Source organism: Cupressus sempervirens, chromosome 4, assembly GCF_028749045.1.
Source record: "Cupressus sempervirens isolate cs-2001-9-10 chromosome 4, ASM2874904v1, whole genome shotgun sequence".
NCBI classification, from domain to species: Eukaryota; Viridiplantae; Streptophyta; class Pinopsida; order Cupressales; family Cupressaceae; genus Cupressus; species Cupressus sempervirens.
In genome coordinates, this window is record NC_143121.1 from 96,335,507 (window position 1) to 96,348,599 (window position 13,093).

Consider the following 13,093-nt stretch of genomic DNA (forward strand, 5'->3'; position numbering starts at 1 on the left):
GTGTATCTACCAAAGAGAAGATTGCAAATATATTCATGAAGACCTTGCCAAAAGGATACTTTTGAGTCTATCTGAGGTAAGGTTGGGGTAATAACCCTCTTAATCAGATCTAGAGATGCATTTTAATGTATTAGTCTAGTATTAGTCTAGTATTATTATAAAGACTATTATTCATCTATATTGATGTTTTGGTTGTCTACTACTTAGGAGGGGTAGTTAATCTTGTAATCCATTAGTTTATTTTATAGTTGTCTCAGTATTAGGGAGAGATAACTACCTTGTAACTATGTATCTCCACCATTGATGTTAGAGAGAGAGAGAGAGAGAGAGAGAGAGAGAGAGAGAGAGAGAGAGAGAGAGAGAGAGAGAGAGAGAGAGAGAGAGAGAGAGAGAGAGAGAGAGAGAGAGAGAGAGAGAGAGAGAGAGAGAATTCCTATAAAAAATAGTATTAAGTGAGCTATATAATAGAGATAATATTATGTAATGAATATATATCTAAGGCTTAGAGATTTCCCTTGAGTGGAGAGAATTTTTAGAGAAACTCTAAAAGATAATATTTCTATTTGATTGATTTGTTCTTTTGATTTCATCTTTGGGTATTGTTAGTTATTCACATCATATTTTTTCATAAATGGAAAGGGGGATATTTTTGGAATACTATGATAATATATATTTCATATATTTCTATCATTTATTTTGGATACATGTTTTCAATATCAAAATATGTTTCTTTATTTCTACTAGTGTTCTTGATGAATTCAATGAGAACAGAGGTTCAGTATGGCTACTATAATGAAGATAAAGTGGTAAGGAGTTATAGGATGTATGCACTTGACACATGTCAATATATAAAGGTTAGGGTGATCATTTTATTTGACAATGGTCTATTGATCATACACCAGTATTTTGAGTATTCAATAAAAGACAATGTTTCAATTTATGGATCAATATGGACTAGTTATGCAAAATTGTGGGTTACTAACATAGTAGTATGTTTTGGATATGAATTAATGTTATCCTTTTGAATGGATCATGATTTTTTACTAGTAGCTATATTTATTTAACAATAGAGATGGATTTTTAGTGTTTCTAATAAATAGTGTAGAGATGGTGATGAATTTCATGATAGAGTTATTTTGATTGTTGTTGTGGTTAAATTATTAGATCATGGCCTATTCATGTTTCTCTATTACATAAATTGGTGTAACTAGATTTTATGGTTTTATTTTTTCTTGTTGGTGTTTCTTATTCTCCTTAGTTGACCTACTAGTGTAACATGTTGTGAATTTCAAAGAGAGATTTATGGAGCTAGTGTTAGAATATTTAGCATAACTGGGGTGGGGGGAGGGGGGAATTAGTTATCCAATGTCAAAATGTACCAATTGAAAAAACAAACACTTCAACTATTTTAGATCTTATCATTCAATTATTTGGCCACTTCTATAAACTATTCATTGACATTAATTGGCTATCCACTGTTCTTAAAATAATAGACTTGCAAAATGTAAACTTAAAACAATAAAGCATCACAATAACATTGACACAAGTTTTAACACTAGGATTTTATGAGGAAACCCAATCTAGGAAAACCACTAGTAACATGTCAACAATTTTCACTATTATGAATTGAGCCATGTTAGGAACCAACCCTTTTAAAGGCTACAATACACACTGTTAAATATGACCTTGTTAAAGGATTTAATCACCTATTAGGAGTGGCATTTTTAGAGGACTTTATAACATTCCATTAGAATATTTCCTGGTTAAAGGATTTACATAGATTGTTAGTCCTTATGACTATTAGGTCAACCTTGATTAAAGGATCTAAAATATTGTTCATAATAGTAAGAAAGTAACATAAGGTTTGATCTATTTAGTACAACTCACTTTTGCATATTTAGATCTTTGTTTAACTCCTCATACTGATTCACTTCCCAGCCTCCATTGTCATCTCAATTTATATTCACTTGGAAAGTCTTTGAAAAATCACCCTACACTTCTTCTCAACTCAATTAAGCCTTCTTATTTTTTTCAGTCAACAACATTAGTAACAACTTCAACTCTCTAAAACTCTTTCAAAAATGCACACAACTTCTCTACACTCTTCTCTCCCATTAAAGAATACTTGAAGTTCACCTTTGTACCTCCTTAAATAGGAATTTTAAATCTTTTTCCACTTAATCAACATTTTAGATCTTAGGGTTTGTTATTCAATCCATCATATACAATACACCTAATCATCATTTTTTTTATCTCTACTTTTCCATAAACTTCTCCTTGATTTTATCTCTTAGATCATTTACCTAATCCTCTCTTGGAATTAAATGATCCAACTCATCACTCATTATCTTCAACACTTTTTTTGTATCTCAAGAAAATTAACGGAGTCAACTAAAAATTATTATTTCTCACAAATAATTAAAATGTTATTCCTCAGCCAACACTAACTTTTGAGACTTGGTCATCACTGAATTACTTGGTCACTATTGAACTTCTTATTCGACATCATTACTATCACTCAATTTCAATATTGATGCTTGGTCAACACTAAATTTTCCTAGCACTTATTGTGACTCGGTTGACACTAGAATCACTCGGTATGTACATGAAAATTCCTTGGTTTGTTACTCTATTTCTTGGTCAAGCCTACATAAGTGATCTATATTTTCTTGCATTATCAAGACTTGAACATCATTGTCTTCTCCTTTATCAACATAATTTAAACAATCATTTTGTGGTGTAGAATTCTAACTAATCAAATGTTCATTTGTAGTTTCCTATTCATAACTCAACCTTATCTCTAAATGTTTTTGATATGAAAAACTTCTCTAATCATCTTCATCAATCAAATAGATATGAAATTTAGATCAAATAGAAAATTGTGTTATCAATAGATTTGATATCAATGAAAACACAACAATTGTTCCAATTGTAGTTACCAACAATCTCCCTCTTTGGCATTGATGAAAACATCTAAATATCTCAATAAGAATATTTGCAAAAATACTTTTGGTTACTATACAATCCAAATTTTATAGACTCTAAGTAGCACTCTCAATGTATTAGATCTTTTTATTGATATCCTTAGTTTCATTTTGAACTCCCTCTAAATAATAAATTTATCTTTCTTGAATATTCTCCCTCTTTGACAACAATGCCATAGACACTATCTCTATGCGTCATACATCTTGATTATGTAGATCATGGCATGTTAAGTCTAATTTCTTCATCTATCACCTTCATATGATTGATTTTTCTCCTTTTTTACCACTATCTTAGGCAACTCTTAAATTAGAATTGTCTGCATCAATGTCTATGATAGACTGTTCAATGCATTTGATACAATTCTTCTCTGTAGCTTAAGGAAATCACCCCTACTTTACCTCTAAGATATTAATGATCATTCTTAGGTAACGCTTCAGTAAGTATGTTAGTAGTTTTCTCTTTTATGTTCACTTATTCCAATTTCATGTCTTTGTCTTGAACTAGCTCTCTGAAGTAGTGATACTTGATAGGAATATGTTTTTCCTTGGTGTGCATAACAAGATTCTTTGATATATTAATAGCATTGTGTTATCACAATAGATAACCACCAGATTAGTAATTTCTTCCTCCATACCTTTCAACAATTGTTTGATCCAAATAATATTTAAAAAATTTACTATTGTTTCAACACTTCAAATGTTTATTGGGAAATTTAGTTTTTCTTCTTGCTTGTCCATGAAACTAGTCTCTTTCCTAAAAAGAATGCACCAACACTAGTACTCTTCCTATCATCAACATTTCCTACCTAATTAGAATTAGTAAATACCTTTAGTTCAAACCTATCATTATTCTTATAATACAATCATAGTATTTTGTTCTTTTCAGATATCTCAGTATTCTCTTTCCTACCATCAAATGATTGTCCTTAAGACTTGCTGAAAATCTAGCAACTATCCCAAGAACTAATATGATATTTGGTATGATATGAAAAACATATTGTATTTTGTCAATCACTGATCTATATTTTATCTAGATCACATCAACATATTATCATTCTTAGATAGTTTGGGTCCAATGACCATAGGTGTGCCCACTAGTTTGGAATCTTCCATCCCAAAAGTTTTTATTATCTCCTTGATATATTGACACTGAGTAATGAAGATACCTTGCTTCATTTTATATACTTGTAAACCAACAATGAATTTAATATCACCAAACATTTACATTTCAAATTCATTTTTCATTTAATCAATAAAAGTTTTGCATAATTCTTCCTTTCCTCCAAATGTGATATCATCAACCAAAATTTCAGATAACAATACCTCATTGTTCTTTCCAGTCTTCAAATATAGATTGTTTTTATTACTTTTCCTTGCAAAACCAATCTTTATCAAATAATTATATAGTCTTTCATACCATGCTCTTTAGGCTAGTTTTAAATCACATAAAGCTTTGTACAACTTCCAAACCATATTGTTCTTGTTAGGGTCCACAAATCCTTCAACTTTTTCTATGTATACTTCTTTTTCTATTATTCAATTTAGAAAGATAGATTTGACATCCATTTGATATACCTTGAATACTTTATAAGCACAATATGTAAGAAGAATTCTAACTCCTTCTAATCTTTCTACAAGGGAAAATGTTTCCCCATAGTCAACACCTTCCTCTTGTGCATATCCTTTGCATTCCAATCTAGCTTTGTTCCTTGTAAATACACCTTTCTCATTTAGCTTATTTCTAAATACCCACTTTGTTCCAATAACATTTTTTTCTTTAGGCTTGCATACTAGAGTCTATGTTTGTTTCTTTTCAATATGTTCAATTTCCTCATTCATAGCTTGCATCCAATCTTTTTTATCCAAAGCATCTTTCAAAAATTTAGGCTCAAACTCATTTCTAAGTCTTTTTATTATGCAAGAACATCTAAGGTTTTTCTATTTACCCCAATATTTTGATACAGGAGCATCCTAGGTTGCCTTGTAATCCTACTTATTTATTTATTCTAGCACTTTTTACCAAGTTTAGTGTTAACTAAGTGCATTGTTAACTAAGTTAGTGTTAACATGTAGTGTTAACTAGTTTTAGTGTTAACCATGAATTTTGATCGAGTTTGGTGTTAAATGAGTTCTTGCATTAACCGAGTTCTAGTGTTAACCAAATTCTAGTGTTAACCAAGTTCTAGTGTTAATGAAATGGTCCTTCATATGCTAAGTGAGCCTGATAATTTATCATACTCAAAGGTGATTTTATGATTCTCAGTCATATCTTGGTTTTGACTTTTCACAAGTTGTCTGTGTTTAATTCTTGTTGTAAGTTAGATTGTGGCTTGAATATGCATTTAATGCAAGGGTTTATTTAATTTGTAACATACGAGGATGACCTGTGGCTTATTTGGGTATAAGTAGGGGGTCTTATGGAGTCTTAAGGAATGAATGATCCATCTTGGAGAAGAGGATGAAGTAGAGGATCAAACTTTGAGAATGGGTAGTAGCTGAGGCTTGAGAAATAAGGAAATTTCTTGCTAGACTTGCAAGCACAAGTTTTGATCTTCCTTGGAGGTTTCTACCAAAGTGTGGATCTAGACTAGCTAGGTTTGGGTTAGATCTTGAGGGATCTTGTAGAGCTATTTTTGTAACTGTTATTGTATTTGGACAAAATATGAAGGGCCTTACAGTGGGGCACATTGCATGTAAATAGTTATTTTATGAATAAAGTGTTGTGAATTGGTATCAGATCTTGTATTGTTGTATTGTTTCTACCTTGTGGTTATTTCTTGGGGGTTATAAAATCTCCTTTGGGGATTATCCTACCTTGTACTATGTCAGATGGTATCAGACCATAGTTTTTCCTAAGAATGTAGAGAAATCATCACAGTTAAGGTAGTTTGTACAAAGACTTTAGGTTGGAGAAGTTGATTTGAGAAGATCTTGATTTGGTTAATATTTTGGTGCATTGTTCTTCCTAGAGTCCTAGATATATTAGTTTTGAGGTTGTGGATCATAGTTCTAACTTAAAATTATAGAGGACTTATTGATTGATTAATGGATGTAAACATGGAAGGTTGATCTTTTTGGGGCATGCTCGCAGAGGGTTTGTGTGATGTGTGTTACAAATCTGTGTTCTTGGACTTGTGATTTGTTCCTAGTTGTTCATGTAAGGTGATAAGGTGCAATCTAACTTGCAAAAAAATTGAGGTTTTCATAAGGAGTGTGGGAAGGATTTGTTGTAGAGGGTGTGTGAAGATCTTGGAAGATTCTTCTAAGAATATTAGACCCTAGGATGATTGTAAATATCTATAATATAGTGGAGACAAGGATTAATGAGATGATTACTCAGGTGGATTTTGTTTTGGATGCTTCTTTTTCTAATGGAGTTGAGAAATAGAAGAATGAATTTGTATGCTACTAGAGCTAGAGTCTACCAATCTAGAAGAGAGTTATCTAGTCAAGTAGAAGACTTGTTTGAGAGAGAGAAAAGGACATGGAATGGTCTAGGTGGAAGTTGGTTTTTTTTACTACTTTGAGGAATCTGATATAGAACCTATAGAGAAACTTGAGGTTTTTGATGAGGATATTCTTAACCTTGTTGATGCTAGGATAAAGACTTATTTTTATGATTAGTTGGTTAGGTCTGACATGACAATTGTAAAGCATCTTGTTGTGAGAAATGGGATTGGCTATTACTATACATTTGGCATGTATTGATGGAGATCTCCATATTTTTGCTTATGTGGACTTTGATTTTACTTATGTGGTTGAGAATCTACATGGTAGTATATATCTATATATTCTTGATTTTTTGATGTTTGACATGGATAAAGATTTATATGTGAATTGTTATGTGAAGTTTTTTCCTAGGAGTGTGCATGTTGATTGGGTGGTTGAGATTTAGGAAAATCTATTGTTTGGCAAAATGATGTAGATGTGGGTGATTTGCATATTTGTTTTATTTTCCCTGATGGAGTACAAGCCTATGGTGAAATTGAAGATGGTTTCATAACTTTATTTGGGCATGTGGGACACACTTTTCCATTTACTTGGTGAATCTGATGCAAGAGCATTTGAGGTTTTTAATATTTATCCCAGTAGTATGATGTAGGAGCATCTTGGGTTTCCTTGTAATCCTGCTTATTGTTCATTCTTGCAGTTTTCACCAAGTGTAGTGTAAACTGAGTTAGTGTTAACTAGTAGTGTTAACATATTATGGTATTAATTGAGTTAGTGTTAAACTACAGTGTTAATTGAATAACAATATTAACTAAGTTCCAGTGTTAACTGATTTCTAGTGTTAACCAAGTGTTCCTTCATGTACGAAGTGAACTCAATAGTTGCTAATAATTAGAGGTGGTTGTCTTATGCTCAAAGATGTCTTGGTTCTATCTTTTCCCAAGTTGTTTATGTTTGGTTTCTAGTGTGAGCCCACCTTGGCATTTAATTTGATTTTATGTATTTAATTTCTATTGTAATCTAACTTGTGCCTTAAATGTGCATTTAATGCAAGGGTTTATTTAATTTGTAACATACTAGTTTGACCAATGTTTTAGTTGGGTATAAGTAGGGGGTCTTATGGAGTCTTAAGGAATGAATAATCCAACTTAGAGAAGAGGATGAAGTAGAGGAGAAAACTTTGAGAAGGGCTAGTAGCTAAGGCTTGGGAAACAAGGATATTTCTTGGTGGGATTGCAAGAACAAGTTTACATCTTCCTTGGAGGTTTCTACCAGAGTATGGATTTGGACTAGCTAGGGTTTTGGTTGAATCTTGAGGGATCTTTTAGAACTATTTTTGTAATTGTTATTGTATTTGGCCAAAACCCAAAAGGCTTTATAGCTAGGCACATTTCATGTAAACATTTATTTTATGAATAAATTGTTCTTAATTGGTATAAAATCTTGCATTTTTCTATTGTTTTCATTGTGTCATTATTTTTTGGGGGCTAGAACATCTCCTTTAGGGATAATCCTACCTTGCACTTTGTCATTTTCTTTTCATAACACTAGACTCTATATCTCTAATGATTTTTTCAGGTGCATGATGTCTTCTCACATATTTTTCTAACACTGGCTCTATTGGAAATATGGCTAAGTAGGACAAGTTAGAGTTGTCATTTATCACAACATATATCTCAAGATGAGAAGGCACAATATATAGATAAGGGTTTCATGGTTAGATGAATTTTTTTTTCTAAGTATCAAACAAATTCACTAGGAGCATGATAATAGTTTTGATGAGTACAAATGTGAGAGTAATATTTGGTAGTCCAAGGTAAACTTTTAGAAAGCCACCTTCAAAAAAAGATATAAAATACTGTAGAATCTTTCATTATTAAAAAATAAATTAAAAAAATTCTATTGATGAATGTCTCAATTTTTAATTCTAAATATGATTACTATTGGCTAATATTTTCGAGTCATAATTTTTTTGTATAAAATATTAACAAATCTCAATAAGATTAGGAAGTTCCTCGATCACCATGGAATATTACAAATCAAAACTAAACCTTTTTTAGCCTTGCGAAATATTATGAGGATTGTTAAAAATACTTTAAATCAATAGTGAAAACTAAATATTGGTGATATATCTCTAAAGTAACTAATAATTATGATAATTATTGACTAGTTCTAACTAATTTCTCTAATAATATATTATATTTAGGTGACTCAAATCTAATCATGTAATAAATATTGTGGAAAATATTTGAGTTTAAATATTTTAGTAAAATAAATTATTGAGTGGTTTTAAATATTCGAGAACTAAATTTTATAAAACTATTGCAATTTAGATTGTATCAAATCTTAAATTATTAGCCAAATTACTAGCCAAAAATTTCTAGAATTAGCCAATTTGTGAATATTATCCACTAAAAAATACCTTGTTTGGCATGTGCATACTTAAGGACATGTAGTACGAAGTGTCATTATGATGTGGCTAAGTGCACAAGTCTATACAGACTATATGGAAGGAGTTACACAATAAACACCAGTAAAGGAAGTAAAAAAAGCATAACAATAAAAGGTGAATTACAAATTAAGGACTTATTTTGGTTACAAAATAATTACTTAACTAACTAGGAATGACATCTTGTATGTTAACCCTAAGAGGGAAAGGGTTATTTTTGTATTATTCCAATCATGTGAATGCTTGAAGGCCAAAAGGGAAAGTTTTGTAAAAAGAAAAGATATAAGAAGAAGATCAAGATATGTGAAGTTGTGTAGATGTGTGTCATTTGATATGTGAAGTTTTATCCTAATTATATGATGTGAAATCTGATTTATGATCAAAAGATGGTGAAGTACAACAGACAATAGTAAAGTTTTTTTTATCTATCTCTTTTTTATATAAGAAGTAAATTATGTAATTGCATTTTTGGGCAGTGGACTCATCTTGCATACATTTTTTAATACCAACACCTAAGAGGGTTGAAAAAACTCTAACAAGGTTGAGGCTTTTAATAGGGCCTAGTCCTCTAACAAGGACCAAGACACTATATCTACTTTATAGTCCTAACAAGGTCAATATCTTTAACCAAATTCTTTTGTTTAGTGGATCCTTTTTTTGGGTACCATCCCCATAGGGGCATTCCCCTAGCTAGGGATTCCCTAGTTAACAAAATATGGTGTTATGAGTTCTCTTTGTGTATGGATTTATTTATTTTTTATCATTTTTAATTTACTTTTGTATGCATCTTATAAAGTAATTAACAATATTCAGTTGTGAGAAAAAGTTAGTAGAATACTAATTCATCCACCCCCACCCTCTCAGTATTAGCTATTTCTAACAATTGGTATTGGACCACAATTACTCCAAAGATGCTTAATAGCTTGAGTATGATCCCTATGAATATGGAACAATTAAAGAGGAATCTTGAAGAGACCCTTGAGAAGATTGATCTTCTTACTAAAGAAAGAGACATTCTAAAAGAAAGGTATGAAGATACTAAAGATTGCATTGGGAAACTTAAAGATGAGATTGAAGATCTAAAATGTAGAAATAATCTAGAGAGAGGACAAATGATGGTAATGATGTAGCGACCTTAAACAAAGAAAATGATATTTTGAAACATGAGTTGAAGGTTGTCAAACTAAAACTAAGTCTGAAGAAGGATGATAGCAATACTAAATTAGATCTATAATATGAGAACATAGATCTAAGAATTCATCTCTCAAAAGTGATTGTTGGACTATATTCAATTATAATAGAGCATGCAGAACTTGAGAAGTACAATATTATTTTGAAAAGAGATCTGACCCAAGCTAAGAAATATTTAGAGAATCTATATTATGGTAGTGAGAAAATTGATGAACAACTGTTCTATCAAATTTCTTCTTATGATAAGATAGGTCTTGGATATCTCATTGGAGAAAAATCAACAAAGAAATCTAAAGCTAGAAAAGAATCATATCTAGTTGTTGAAACCCCTAAACCTAAGAAGAATTTAGAATGAAATTTAGTAAGTCTGAAGAAGTACCTAAAGATGTTGAGCAAGTAAGTCAACTTGAGAAATGTGATGAACCCAAATAAACAAAGCAATTTGAACCACCTAATGAAGTAAGATATGAATTCAAAGGTAGATTTTTATATATAATGAAGTTGGTCATATGAAGAAAGATTGTATAGGTAAGTCTTTCAAACTTATTACTAATCTCTATTGTTATAATTGTCATGGTTTTGGTCATAAAGTAGTTGATTGTAGGGAGCTTAAGTTTGATAGTAATGATGGCAATAGTAGAATTTTTAGGGATGGTAATAAAAGAAGGAGATCCTAAAGTAGATATGAGGCATGAAAGGGAGGTAATAGAATAAGGAGAAGGATTCTGTGTTAGAAATGTAACAACTTTGGAAAGATTGCAAGGAATTGCATAAAACCAATCAATCAGAATGGACCTAATTAGAGTAAGAGTGAACCTATATGTTAGTTATGAAATAACTTTGGTCACATTACAATATTTTGTGGAATGGGTATGGGGAACATCAATAGGAACCCAAACTTCATAAGGAACAACAACAGAAATGACAAAATGAATAATAGTAGCAATACCCATTAAAAAGATACACTCAAAGAACATGTTGAAGAATTCAAGGAAGTATTTGTGAAGGTAAGAGATCCATAAAGTTCACATGTGGTATAAGAAGAACAATATTTTGATGCACCTAGTGAGAGACTAAAGTTAACCATTGTGTGTGATTCATCTTATTTGAATTAAAAAATTTTGCATTGAAGACATAGCACCAAAAAGATGAAATAGAAAATAGATATTGAATTGGAAGTTGTAAATTTGGAAGAAGGAAAAGGATATGTAAGGAAGCTTTGGTTAAGAGTGAAAATCATTTGGAGATTGCATTATGGTGTACTGTTGGAAACAAGTTTACTACTTAATAAAGATAACTTTTTGTGGATTAAGTAGTTATGCAATTAATGCAGAGATAATTTTGAAAAGATATAAGTCATATGAGCATGATCATGACTATCATTCAATTTTTTAAAGAGCTAAGGAGACATCAAAAGTTATTTGACATTAGAATTAATGCAGATTTGAATAGCTTTCAAGTGTGAAGAATAGGAAGCCCTAGTTAAATGTTTTATCAAAGTATTTCACTCTTAAGAAAATAATTTTTCTAATAAATATATCATAGAGGTATAAAAATATTTAATTGATAATGTGGAGTATGAAGAGAGACCTAAATTGAAAGTTAATCCTATCAAGTATATCATTGTTAACCCTATTAGAAATAGATAATACTAAGAGGGGTGGTGAATCAATATTCTACAAACTTTTTCCACAAATGAATACTAATAATTACTTTATAACTTGCTAATGAAAGTAAACCAACAATGTTGAATAGTAAATAGAACTCATAACACCATTATTTATTAACTAGGGATACCCTAGCCAAGGAAAAACCCTAGTGAGGATGGTACCCACAAGATGATCCACTAAACAATAGAATCTTTTTAAGGATATTGACCCTGTTAGGAGTCTATAAAATACATATAATGTCTCAAGTCCTTGTTAGAGGACTAAGCCCTATTAAAATCCTCAACCCTATTAGGAGTTGCTTCATCCCTATTAGAAGTTGGTAGAACAAATACAATGTATGCAAGAAAACCTCACTACCCTAACATGCATTTATACAATAGAGTTTCTTACTCTTGTATCTTACACTTGCTCTAATCATACATTAGATTTTGCATCACATAAGGCTTGAATATCATATAATCTTTCTTCACAATAGTTTGCATCACATTTTTTCTTCACATCAATCACTTTACTTGTACTTTAATTGCACAAGATATAATCCTTACTTATATCTTGCAAACTAATAAATCTCTACTCAATTGGCCATAATGTATTCACATGCTTGACCAAATAATAAATAACTTCAGCTAAACATCTATGATTTAAAGACATCATGACTTAGCAATTATCTTGTCACCAAAATAATTCCTTAAGTCATATAATCCAATTCTTTGATATGTTTTGTTTTGTTCTAATAAATACTTAAACTAGTATCTTGACTATAACTTGTGACATACCATCCATATAGGTCTGTGTAGTGATATACATCATCATTATGTTTTCATTTGTTTATCCTTAACTGCACATGTCCTAACTCAAACTCATTCATCTGTACATGTTGTATCTATCTCTGTACTACTACAATTTGTCTAACACTTAGACAATTTTCTATTTGTAATTGCATAAATGAAATACTATATACATGTTTCCATAAATGACAATACATCAGGCATCTAACTAGCCATATTGCTAACAATCTCCCCCTTTCACATTGATGGAAACTTTTGGAAAAATTGGCTAAGTCCCAAAATGATGTCATACAATATTGAAACAAAAAGTAACTACATAAAAATTGCCTTCAAAATAGAAAATATTTTATTCATGTTTTGATGGATAATTACATTCCATACATTCTTTTTTTTACAAACATATACAATTTTCCTTATATTACTTCTCCCACTTTAACATCAATGGAAAAGGTGTCAAGAACTATATACAAAATTTTGTTTCCTCTTGTTGATCTACTTGTCATTCTAGATAAACAATCTACAAAACTAAGTTTTAGTCACTCCAAACATTTCTTCTAGTTC